We start from the raw sequence: 13,731 nt of genomic DNA on the forward strand, positions 1-13,731 counted from the left end.
ATCACTAATGATTCACGCCACAAACTTTAACCCTATTCCTTGCGATGTCTCATAAACCACCTTGTTTATTTGTGGCTTTGTCAGAGGATCTGCCAGATTCCTCTCCGACCTTACAAAGTCGAGTGCTATTGTTCCCTCACTCAAGTATTGCTTTACCAAATTATGCCTCAGGCGTATATGCCTTCTTTTGCCATTATAGGTCTTACTTTTGGCCTTGGCTAAAGCAGCTTGACTATCACAGTGTAAAGACACTGAGGGAACCGGCCTTGGCCATAAAGGCACATCTGCCATAAAATTCCTAAGCCATTCGGCATCAGCTCCTGCTAGGGCTAAGGCTATAAATTCTGCTTCCATAGTGGAACTAGTACTACAAGTTTGTTTAACCGATTTCCAAGAAATCGCACCACCACCAAGGGTGAATACATATCCACTGGTAGACACTGAATCTCTTGAATCAGAGATCCAATTCGCATCACTATAGCCTTCTAAGACAGCAGGATACCCTTTAAAATGCAGTCCAAAGTTTATTGTACCCTTTAGGTACCTTAACAACCTAGTCAAAGCCTGCCAGTGTTCATGTCCTGGTCTATGAGTGTGTTGACTAAGTTTTCCAACTGCTAGAGCAATGTCAGGTCTAGTACAGTTCATCAAATATGACACTGAACCTATAATCCTTGAGTATTCCTTTTGGGATACCATCTCTCCTTTGTTTTTCTTTAGGTGTACCTGACAATCTAAAGGTGTCTTTGCAGGTGAACTATCATATTGTCTAAATTTCCTTAGAATGCTCTCTACATAATGAGACTGAGACAATATTATTTCATTTTCTTTTCTGATGATCTTCATCCCTAAGATTACATCAGCTTCACCCATATCTTTGGTTTCAAAGTTTGACATTAAAAATCTCTTAGTAGATTTTACTATGTCCAAATTAGTACCAATAATTAGTATATCATCTACATATACACAAAGTATTACACCTTTATCCCCATTAAACTTACTATAAACACATTTGTCGGATTCATTTATCTTATACCCATTTGTAATTAAGACACTATCAAATTTGTCATTCCACTGTTTAAGTGCTTGTTTCAAACCATACAGTGACTTAATTAGTTTACAAACTTTGTTTTCATGACCAGACACAATGAATCCTTCAGGTTGTTTAATGTAAATTTCTTCTTCTAAATCTCCATTTAAGAAAGCTGTTTTTACATCCATTTGATGTATTACCAATTTATGAATAGAAGCTATAGCTAATAATATCCTAATGGTGGACAACCTAGCAACAGGAGAATAGGTATCAAAATAATCTATCTCCTTTTTCTGTCTAAAGCCTTTAGCTACTAGTCTTGCTTTAAACTTGTCAATTGTCCCATCAGGTCTTAGCTTCTTTTTAAATATCCACTTGCTATCTAGTGCTTTTGTTCCAGGTGGAAGGCCCACTAGTTCCCAAGTGTGATTTTCTATTATGGAATCTAATTCACTTTTAATAGCTTCTTTCCAAAATACAGCATCTGGAGATATTACAGCTTCAGAGTAAGTTACAGGATCTTTATCTATTAGATAGGTGAACATCCCATCTCCTAGATTTGTTTCTTTTCTTTGTCTTTTACTTCTTCTGAGTTCTTGAAACTCAGAATCCAATTCCTTTTCAGTTTCAGGTTGATTTCTTGAATCATTACTAGGTTCTTTAGGAATTTCTTTCTTCATAGGGAAGTGGTGTTCAAAGAACTCAACATCCCTAGATTCAATATTAATGTTATATTCAAGGATATTTTCAACTGATTTCAAAACTAGAAATCTATAGGCTGTACTATTTTGAGCATATCCTATGAATACACAATCACGTGTTTTAGGTCCTAGTTTTCTTTTCTTAGGTTCTGGTATTCCAACCTTAGCCAAACAACCTCAAACTCTCAAATGGGATAAACTAGGCATTTTGTTATGCCACAGATCATATGGTATTTAACCCTTTTTCTTTGGAGGTATCATGTTATATATATAACAAGCTGAAAGAAGTGCTTCCCCCCACAAGTTCAAGGGTAAACCAGAACTTATCAACATAGCATTAAACATGTCCTTTAATGTTCTGTTCATTCGTTTTGCTATACCATTTGATTCAGGTTGGTACGGGGCTGTGGTTTCATGGATAATACCATTATCATCACAGAACTTAGTTATAGAGTATTCTGTACCTCTATCTGTTCTAAGTCTTTTAATTCTTCTATCTAACTGATTTTCCACTTCATTTTTATATTTGATAAAGGCTTGTTCAGCTTCATCTTTAGTTCTAAGAAGATATACTTTAGTGTATCTAGAGTAATCATCTATAAAGGTCACATAGTACCTTTTACATCATCTAGATTCAAGATTTCTAAAATCAGCTAGATCACTATGAATTAACTCTAATCAGTCAGATTTTCTTTCAACACTAAAGTGAGGTTTCTTTGTGAATTTTGCTTCAACACATATTTCACATTTTTCTTTACTAGGTTCAATTTTTTCATTTATTAAACCTAAATTACAAAGTCTTTTAATGTAAGGTGCACTTCTATGTCCTAATCTACCATGCCAAATATCAAAGGACTCAACAATGTAAGCAGAAGAAGATGATACTTTTTCATTCAGGATTTCAAGTACATTAAGAACAAATAAACCATTTGCATTGTAGCCCTTCCCTACAAACACATTATTTTTGCTAATGATTGCCTTGTCTGCTTCAAAAGTGAACTTTAGTCCATTCTTGTTCAAGAGCGCACCAGACACCAAGTTACGCCGTATATCCGGCACATGCAGCACCTCCTGAAGTGCAAGTACTTTCCCTGAAGTTAACTTCAGCAAGACCTTGCCCTTACCAACGACTTTTGAGGTCTGTGAGTTCCCCATGAAAACTTGATCCCCTTCCTTAATTAAGGTGTAGTTGTAGGAGTTTCGGTTTCCACAAATGTGCTTGGTAGCACCAGTATCCAGAACCCACTCCTTTGGATTTTCCACCAAATTTACCTCAGTCACAACCGCTGCAATCACATCTGCCTCGGTTAAATTAACCTTGGCACTGGACGAACCAGTCTTTCGGTGTCGGGAGTCCTTCTTGTAGTGTCCGGATTTTCCACATTCAAAACAGACTCCTTTCTTTTTGGGTCCAAATTTCTTAAAGTTCTTTTCCTTCTTCGGTTTCAGATTCTTAGACCCATCATTCTTAGTCTCAACAATGTTTGCCTTAGAGGTATACTCTTTGGCATTTTGTTGCTTATCTTTTAGTCTGTTTTTCTCTTCGATTTTAATCCGAACAACTACTTGGTCTAAGGTCCATTCCTTTGTCTTGTGCTTCATTCCGATTTTAAAATCTTTCCAAGACAAAGGCAGTTTCTCAATAAGAGAACCAGCCACGAATGTGTCAGGTAACTTCATACCTTCCTTAGCCAATTCTCCAATTAGGAACTGATACTCATCTATTTGAGCAGATATAGGTTTCCCATCTTCCATAGCAAAGTCTAAAAAATTCCCTATCACATATTTCCTATTTTCAGCATCCTCTAAATCATATTTAGTTACCAATGCATTCCAAAGATCAGCAGCATGTTCAAATGAATAGTATACGTTATAAAGGTCATTTGACAAACCATTCAAGAGATGGTTCTTGCAAATATAATCAGCATTATTCCAGTTTTCAAAATCAGCAGAATCTTCAGATGGTTTTGATTGTGTAAGAACAAAAGCGGCACCAATTTGTTGTAGAGCAAACAAGATCTGTTGTTTCCATCTTTTATAGTTCAATCCAGTAAGGCGTTCGATCTTGGAAAAATCTGGATTGGTGTTGAGAATTCTGTTCACAACAGAGGTGCGAACAACCGTTTGATTGGAATTCTCAACAGAGATGGTATCAACAGAAGTTGGGTTCGGATTATCAGAAGCCATATGATCAGATTTGAAAAATACGATTCTTAAGATTGTTGGACAAATTATATGTTGTCCAGTAGGGTCTGATATATGGCTTGATTGAATCCAGAAATTAGAAATGTAAATAAATCAGTACTTAGCTTTTGTAGAAAACGTTTCTGTAAAACAGATCGAGAAGAAGAAGGCTGAGTCGTGCCACTGGTCACTCTCCTTAAGAATCGTATCCGCTCCCTACCGGTGCAAAACGGGATCCGCGAACCGATGCTCCAAGATAAAACAGCCAAAGTTGGCTCCAGTCCAGGTGTTGTTCTCTTCTTTTTATAGATGAGAATATGACTGTTGGAGGATAATTAATCACCATTAAAAGACAAAAACGTTTCTCTCCAACAGTCATATTTGTGACTGTTGAGATTTGAAACGGTTTTGCAATTAAGGGGTGTATCTTTATAAAAAACATGGGGTAAAAAGAAAAACCGTTTTTGGGCAATAAAAATAACCTTTTTTATTTAATACCCAAACCCGGACCACGGCCCGGCGAGGCGCGTGTGTGTGTTATTTACATATGGGCTTGTGCTCTTCTAAAAGCCCAAGACCCAACAAATTCTAAAGCCTCTTGAAGGCTGAAGCCTTTCTCCAACTCTCCATCTTATATGGATGAGAAGAATTTTCTTCCAAAGCAATGTGGGACTATTAATTTGCCTTTGGTTTTGAAAACACACCACAAGCACACTCACCAAGGTCTTGGGTTCAAGTCCCCACATATGCAAAAGTCTTTTGCTTTAAAACAAGAGAGGGAAACATAATTTGAATCTTCCCTCCAAATTTTTTAAACAAAAAGAAAAAGCATCTTTGACTTTTCAAATCTTTTTATTATTTTGTTTAAAAATTCTAACAGCCTTTTTTCTGTTTTTTTCTTTTTAATTCTGTACATAGATTAAATCTGTAATGTAATTATAGCTACTGGAATTCTTTAAAATGGATGAGAAGGGCAATCGGTAAGCTTCAACAAGCAACAACATTAACTAAATTAAAATGCAAATTTGTGTGCATGTTGAGGTAAAATTTTCATAGAAAAATATTTCATGAAAAAAAGATTTCAAGGTTTGTTTTTAATCTATCATTTTAAGGTCAATGTGTTGGTTTTAAGAGAGTAAGTTCTCTGGGGTCCAAAAAGAACTTGAGAAAATTAAAATCAGATAAACAATTTCAATTGAAAAAATTTCCCAACAGTCGATGAAATTGTTTCACCTCCCTTGCACACACGATCATTTTTTTTCAGTTTTTTCTTTGTAATCTATAATTGAAAATATTTCCTAAATAACTAATAACATTTTACCATGAAGCTCTCGTATAGACCGTTTGTCGAAACCAAGTCTTGCCAAGTAGGAAACTAATTAAATAGTGGATGACAACTCTCTATTCACACCCAATCGGGCCAACTGATCATCTCACCTTAGTGTATTGCTTATGGGAAGTGATATCTTCACAACGTTTCCTTAAACATTGGCTGTTTCGTGTATTGCTTATGGGAAATGATATCTCCACCCTCTTTTACAGCATTTTACCATCTTATATATATTTTTTTTTCAAAATGACTATATTACCCACCCCTTTTGTTTCTCTTTTTCTTGAAAACGACAAAGAAAGGGATAAAAAATTTAGGGGTGCAACTCGGGCCGGGTTGGATCGCCGAAAGAAATCCGCCGTGTCTAAATCGCATCTGTTAAATCTATTTCGAGCCGCTCGCGAGCTCGAGCTTGGTTCGAGCCCGAGCCAAGCTCTTTAGCTTAGCGAGCCGAGCTGGGCTAGACTAGGCTCGTCTCGTTTACAACCCTAGTTGGGATACCGTTTGCTCATAGGTGAGTGCTTCATTCGGAATCATTCCCAATCGTTCGACTATTCGGGATCAGCCATCACTCCGGAATGATCCCAACCATTGGATTAGGCCACTTGTGTTTGTTGAATGCCCAGCTGTCTATAGGCCATTTGATTGCTATGGACACAAAAGCCCATCTGTCCATTTGTATCCGGACAATGGAAAGGGAGATGATTATTTTACGCCCTTCAGGATTATGCCCCCCCACCCCCCGCGGCCATACCCTGTGCGTTAAACGTGATTTGACATCAAAAAGCGTTAAAGTCCGCCACAATTCAAGTTAAAAAAGGGGGGTGCAAAATCCTACAGAGGGTGAAAATATTATCTCCCCAATGGAAATTGAGAATTGAGCTTTCATGGAAAAAAATAGGGACTAAATTAAAATGAAATTTTATTTGTTTTCTTAGAAAAAATAGGGACAAAATTAAAATGAAATTTTGTTTGTTTTCATAGAAAAAATAGGGACTACAATATACTTGTAAGCATAAGAAGTCCGATCTATGTCCACCCACGTGACATTAGCATGTTCCAAACCCTTTCATTTGGTAGGCTCTATTGTTGAGATGACTGCACCGAAAATTCCCATGGATTTGATTATCCGAGCATCCAATCAACCGCTCTCAATGGACAATTATCCACTGGCCCTTGAAATGAAGGGTTCAGATCATTCAAATTATCAACATTTTCCCAAGATGTTGATACACTAGGCATCTCTCAAGTAGCCATATAATAAGCCATCCAGCTAGTTTTCCATTTTATATTTAATCATATCAAAAGACATAAAATGGAAAGCCAATTGAATCTTTAGGTATAGAAAAAATGAGTTCATGAAGTACATATTTTTATATACTAATTCATAGAAAACCAATTTCTTAATAATAACTTTATCTTATTGAAACTGAAATTTCTCCTCATTTTATTACTTTTTATCTTTCTTCTTTATTTTCTATTTGAGGTTTTTTATATTGTTTCTTCTTTAATAAAACATTCATCTAAAATCCATCGTAAAGAAAATTTGAATAAGAAAAAGCAGATTTCATCTCCATGAGAAGCAATGGCAAAGATCAAGAATCATTGAGGTTGATCGATTGCTACTTACAGGTCCAAATCAGACAATTCTATCCAACATGGTACTTGAGAACATAGAGAAGGGAACTTTACATATGAAACCTAATATATACGATGTATTCTAATTAATCATTGAGAATTATGATTTAGTAAAAAAGTATATCTGTTTGAAAACTATTTCCAATAAGTCCCTGGATACTTATGTTAACAGATGGTAGAATCAAGTAACTATAAAAAAAAAGAGCACTTCTGTTTTTTAAAAAAAAACATTTTTGAAATGGTAGGATACAATAAGTTTTGACCATAGTGAATTGTTACTGAAAAGTACTACTTTTCAAATGTCTGAAATTTCAAATCTACATGTAAGAATCTTAAAATTTGAAACTTTAGATTGGGATTCAATAGTCGGGTCTAGATCAAATTTAATCTTTTGTTAAGAGTTGAAGGCTTGAAGTCTTGAAAGATAATGAGAGTCTGTGATTTAGGTCTAGGTGAGAGGGTTTTAAAGGTTAAGATTAGGACTTAGATTGAGGAATAGATACGGGAGGTTGTGGCTGATTATTAAGGTAGGCAATTTATCTTGCTTAAGCGCGAGTAAGTTTTCAAACTACTAACCTGTTATGGCGAGCTTAGCGCCACTAGATTGTTGTGGCAGTAGAGAATTGTGTTGGCTGTTGCTGTGAATTTAGCCTTAGAGTCAAGTGGCGAGTTTAACTTGTCCGGCGAGTTGTGCAACTATGAGGAGGCTTCTTTTGGCTGTCTTTAGTACATTCCAAGTTCGATTACACTGCTCAATATGCGTTCCAAAATACCAACTTGGCGGGACTGATATCCAGTAACAGGGATGTCTGTCAGCTGCTTAACAAGTCTGTTAATACGTTCTTGAATGACAGTTCAATCAAAATAATATTCCTTATAGAATTTAAACTAAACCAAATGATGGGAATAAGGCAAATGGGGCAGATCTCCGTAATATTTAAACTATAATGTTTTCATATAACAAGAGGCTTAACAAGTCTGTTAATACGTTCTTGAATGACAGTTCAATCACAAAAAAAAAATTCCTTAAAGAATTTAAACTATACCAAATGATGGGAATAAGGCAAATGGGGCAGATCTCTGTAATATTAAACTATAATGTTGTCATATAACAAGAGACATTAAATGGAGATTTGGTATGATTCTTGATAGAAGATAAGTCAGTGAAAAAAATAAATATATAAAGATGTGTATGTGCAAGTACAGTTACAATATATCAAATAGGAGTTGAATGGCCCAAATATAATTGGATTAGAGAAGTAGTTCTACCTATAATATGGAGATAAAACAATCCAAAAGGAATAGAAGTCACAGAGTATAGATAGAATCCAATAATGCAAATAGATAAGAACCGATTTCTTAACTGTCACAAGTTTGAAGCTAGTATTGACAGCAGAGGTCTGCAATTGAGGCAATAAGTCTGATTTTAGTGGTGCAAAGTAACAAGAGTCGTGTAAATAATTGGGTCCGTGACAAGGTCTCTGTGAGAAACGAAATAATGATAATAATTTTTATAGGCTTATATTGAGGAAGTATATATGATGTAAATAGAAAGACTCAAGGTACTGTAAAAGAAACGACTGCTTACAACCCTCAGCCTAATATGCGATAAATGAAAACATAGCTTCAAATGCACACTAGGTCATTTAAAGAGATATTTTCTATCAGTTGCTCACATGAAATAAACAAATCTTAGCAAGTGTTATCCTAGTCTATGAAGATTAAAGAGGAATCTCAGTAGAAGGTATTTAATTGATATGGTTTATAAAATTACAACCCAAGATAAAGTCAGAATATAGATGAGTTTAAGCTCTTTAATGACCCTTGTTTAAGAGCGAACTAGAAGCTTGCAGATCTAAGAACTCTGTAGGATAGTAAAAAAACAAATCAGAAAACATGCACATAAGAACAGATTGGAATAGTAAGCAAGAGAATAATAAAGTTTAGGCGTTCCCTTCGCAAAAAAAGGCGGTGTTTGAGGGGATGTTTGAAGACTTTGGAGAAAAAGCCCAAGCCATTGCCCCGGTATAAATGATGGAAAACATTGAAATAAAAGAAAATTTGAAAAATTTGTGAAAGGTGTAGATAATGAAGAAAGAGAGAGGGAGAGAGCTTAGAAGATTGTAGAGGCTTTTGCGAGCATAGAAGCTTGTAGAGGCTTTTTCCTTTGTGAATTTTCGTGATTTAGAGGGTTGGGAGATGGGTTATTTATAGTTGAATGGGAAAAAATACCCTTTTTTAGCGTAACAATCAAAGATAAGCAACGATTAGATTTGGGTATGATTTAAAATCAAAATGGTATGGGAATAAGGTCAAATCGTGATATTTTGGTTGTAAATGCAGATTTGGCCGGATTTATCATTTTTGGGAAGAAAACATTGACTTTTTCTATTTGAAATCAAATTTGTGTTGGAAGTTTGAGGCTAGGTGATTGAGGCTACACGATTTGGGGTAAGATTTGTGAGGAATACGATGAAATTTGGTGTAATTTTGGCAAAAATGGGTAAAATACATTTGGAATGAGAAAAGTCTCGAATTTAGAGCTTTATGGCATGCAAGTGTAAATTTGAATGGTTTTGGATGTTTTTCTAAACTTAAAACAAGAGGGGTATGGCCTATAAATACTTGGAAAACTAAGGGCATTTTTGTTTTGTTTGGTTTTGAAAAACACGTGCTTGTAGTTACCACAGTCAATGTAAAATAATGTACAACGCAATGTAAGTCCAAAGATTGAGAGCATGCTCCATTTCCATTTCATCAAATAGTAAATATTATTAGCTCCTATTACTACAAAAAAAAAAACCCATAAGTTCCTATTACTAAGAATGAATCTACCACTTAAGCATAAATAGTGCTAATATTAACTTAAACCATCATTGTTGGTTCCCTGATTCATGATTCGTAATCAAACACAATCTGAGGAAGTTCTAAGTATCAGCTAAAAGTCAATTAAAAGTATTTATATTTGTCATATTTGTTTGTGTTTGCTACATATATGATCCTTTTACCAGTTTGCTCTATGAGGCCGCTCCCTCCTACAAAGCTTCTACACAATGCTCAGGCATTTTCAGTCAGTCAACGAACTTTGCAAATGCTCAATTATTGTATGGTTAAAAAGCAAAGCCCTTTTGTGAAGTGGGAATTTGTTAAGGGGCTCTACAACTCCTCACTTAAGAAATAAGTTTTTGCCCAAAAATTGACATGTCTCCAGAGACAATCCAAGCTTCAATTCACATTTTTACAATTACTAAAGCGGAAAAAAAACCTACAGGTGTAGCTCCTTAACTTTTACAAAAATCTCTCTGCTACTTGCTTCTAATAGATTTCCTCCTTTTGTAGGTAAATTGGGATTAAACACGTCACATGAATGCTCTGAACGATGTCCTAAACATTAGGTAGTGAGGCTTTGAAACCCACTATCTTAAAGTTCCAACATCAAGGTAAATAGTATGTGGTCACAGTCAAACCAACATACTTACCGGTCACACCTATTTTGGTGCAGCATAGCCATATGTTCCACAACCTAGTAGAAAAATGTGTTTTGTCACCTTGTGGCCCTGCTTTTGCCATCCACCATCCAAAAGCTTTGCATTATACTCTTATAGAAGGAAGCTTCAATGAAAACAGAAAAGAATGAATCCCTAATGATTCAATAAGAAGATTTTGACATGTACCATTGGATGTCTTGGAGTCCCTATAAATGACTGGTTCAGCACTTCTATGGAGAAAAGCTAATCCTTTAGCTGCACCAAGCTACCAAGTGCAATCCTTATCCTGCTGAGTCAATTGTCCAAAATCTCTTAATATTTTCATAGTAAAATTGTCCAAAATCTTTTCCTTTTTAAAGTTCTTTCACTCTGTTTCCGTAGATTTTTACTTAAAATAGCTATTAGTGTTGCCTGATGAAAGTGACTTAATGAGGACACATGGATCCTTAAATTTTCATAAAGGCATTGATAGATGGATCCTGAAAAAATTAAAAAATAAAAGATGGTGCTAAGCTGACCCCAACTAGTTTGGGACAAAGGCTTAGTTGAGTTGAGTTGAGTTGCTAAGCTTGGTCAGGCTTACCGAACCCCAATAACAGAACCTTTCAATGCATGAAATTCTTTGTTGTTCACTGATACAGTGCTACCTCCATCCATTACAATTCTCAAAATGGTGGCTTCTTGCAGACTGTTAAATAAACAACACTGGAATTAGAAAGTGGATGATTATATGAAGCACGTCGAACTGCAAAAAGATATTTAATAAAGGGCAATGATATTTTCACCCCCCCTGCAGTACGCATACACTCCCCTTTTAATGTAAATTGAAGTAAAAAAGCGTTAAAGTTGCCCACTGTTCACGTTATAAGGGAGGCGAATGCGTACTGCAGGGGGAGTGAAAATTCCATCGCTCTTAATAAATCTAGCCCAAATATCAAATGACATTTTCCCCTATGCACAAACGATCAGCGTCGTTAGGAACCTAGATAAAAAGAAATCAGATTTCAAATACAGATCATATATCCTAGGAAAATAATTAAAAGTTTGAGATAAAGAGAGAAGAAACGAATACCTGGAGAAAGTATCTTGTGCTATATATCTGACAAATCTCAAAACCCGCCTCTTGACAATCATCCATGATGGAAACCTTCTATCAGGCACTCAAATCAAATTGATACGATGTCATGGACGGCTGGAGAGAGAGGGGAGGAGGATGGAGAGTGGGAGCGAAATAAGGAAAAGGAATTTTTCTTATAACAGTTGAGGCAAAAAAATATGGTAATAGAGAGGCGGTGAGAGATCATGAATCAATATTCATGAATAGAAAACCAAATCCTTTTCGTTTAGGAGGCAATAAATCAGCAATAAAACGTAATAGAGAAGTAGTGGGAGATTACAGAATCCCGATATTGTAGGCGTATTCTGGTGAGGATTCTATCTTTAGAATTTGCAGTGCCTTTTGTATAGCAAACACGTAAGAGAGAGAGAGAGAGAGAGAGAGAGAGAGAGAGAGAGAGAGAGAGCAATAACAGGAAACAATCTGATTTTTGTGTGTTTCATGGAGGATAGCTTAATAGGAAGCAATCCGATTTTTACACATTTTGTTAATAGAAAAGGATGGGGTTCTCAAGAAGTAAATGGAAAACAGGATACAGAGGGATTGCTGTGTGGCTCACTCACAGAAAGCAGGATTCTGTTTTACTTATATATTATTAGATAACCCCCTTCTCCATTCTCTCATTTGTTCGTTTTGTGGCCGCATTTCTTATTCTTGTGACTATGCATATGGCTTTTAGGGTTTTGTCGCCGCATTTTTTTAGGGTTTTGTTGCCACATTTTTTTAGGTTTTTTTACCCGCATTTTTTAGGGTTTTTTCGCCACATTTTTAATGGTTTTAGGTTTTTGTCGCTGCATTTTTTAGGGTTTTCAGGGTTGTATAGATTGAGATCCGTTTTTGTAGAGATTGAGATTCCCCTCCCCTTTTTTTATTGATTTTGCTAGTTAGATTCTAGTGATGGAAGTGATGATCCTTTACCCACCTGATCGACTCCGATCATAGGGTTCTTTTTTTTTTGAAAAGGTCCGATCATAGGGTTCTTAATTTATTATATTCTACAAATAATTGCTATATTTGTAGAGTTCACATAGATATTGCTATCCTTATATTTAGATGATTAAGAATTTCATATGAGATCTCTATCACAGTAAAATGTATCAGTTTGTCTAGAAAAATTAATAGGTCCACCTGCAATTCCAGTGTACCTTTTCCATGTAAGAGGAATTGATGGCTTTTCTTTCTTCTTTTTTTCTTTGAATGGTAAATTGGTAGCTTTTATGTAGACAGAGTAATTGAATTATTGGATAAAAGTGGGTAAAATATTATGTAGAATGCACAGCGTTTTAAGGTTGGGGTAATTCATAATTATTGCATCTTATGAGAAGAAATAACTAGTTATGTTCCTAGTCTTCAGAGAAGTTTCATGATGTATATTAAAATTTTGAGTCGTCTTGAAATTGGTCTTTCGGTTTTTTATATGGACTCCACTGAGTTTGTTATAGACTTAGCAATATTTTATTTAATATATCAGAAATTGGATTCAGTACTTGGAGCTCAGAGAAACCAAGTTAACTTGGTTGATCTAAGAGTTTGTCAGCGAGTTATTGTACATTGATATAGATAATTTTTCATATAGTGATTCAAATTACAAATTTTATTGTTTCATTTTAGGAGTGAGCATTATAAAGTGCTTACTGATCATGAACCTTGTAATTCTTGCCAACCAATATTTAACATATTTCTTAGAGTGTTATTTATAGGTTTTTCTTATTTTTCTCTGTAGTTCTTTTTATATTGTTTCCAGTGGCCTCTACTCAAGGCATGTTGGTAAATAGGTTTTCCCTTTTGCTGCTTTACTTCTATGTTATTTCTCACGTCCTGAACCATATTCATACGTTGGTGCCCGTAACAACTGCCACAATGTTCACAGAGTTACCCCTACGAACACGCAAGGCTCAACTTCCACCAATTTACTCATAGTAGAATAACTTTAAAAGGGTAAACCTTTCAAAGCATTTACTAACTAGTGCGGAAGCTAAATTTACTTAATTAAAGTAATATAGCATCTCAAATACAAAAGTCATAATAAGTCTTCTAAATACATCAACATCAAATCACCTCACCACACTAAATATTGAATTATAGAATAAAAGATTGAAGTAAAATCTCTCGATCAACGATGCGACAAATCTCCATAGTTCAACGGATCTACAAGTGATCCTCGGGGTTTGAAAATGGTAATCAACGTAATGAACACAGCGGGCCAGTAAATAAACCAAAACCAACCAGCTAATACGCAG

At 35.4% G+C, this 13,731-nt stretch overlaps 1 long non-coding RNA gene across 1 annotated transcript; it reads right to left on the reverse strand.

Moving 5' to 3' along the window:
* Nucleotides 1–10,365: 10,365 nt before the first annotated feature.
* LOC143857196 (uncharacterized) lies at nt 10,366–11,096 on the reverse strand. Its single transcript, XR_013238504.1, has 3 exons — nt 10,958–11,096; nt 10,561–10,660; nt 10,366–10,443 (listed from the first exon to the last, which is right to left on the reverse strand). It is a non-coding gene; the product is annotated as an uncharacterized LOC143857196 (long non-coding RNA).
* Between the last annotated feature and the right edge of the window lie 2,635 nt (nt 11,097–13,731).

The sequence above is a fragment of the Tasmannia lanceolata genome, unplaced genomic scaffold (genome assembly GCF_043159265.1).
Source record: "Tasmannia lanceolata isolate RefF3 unplaced genomic scaffold, GAP_Taslan_0.1 ptg000024l, whole genome shotgun sequence".
NCBI classification, from domain to species: domain Eukaryota; kingdom Viridiplantae; phylum Streptophyta; class Magnoliopsida; order Canellales; family Winteraceae; genus Tasmannia; species Tasmannia lanceolata.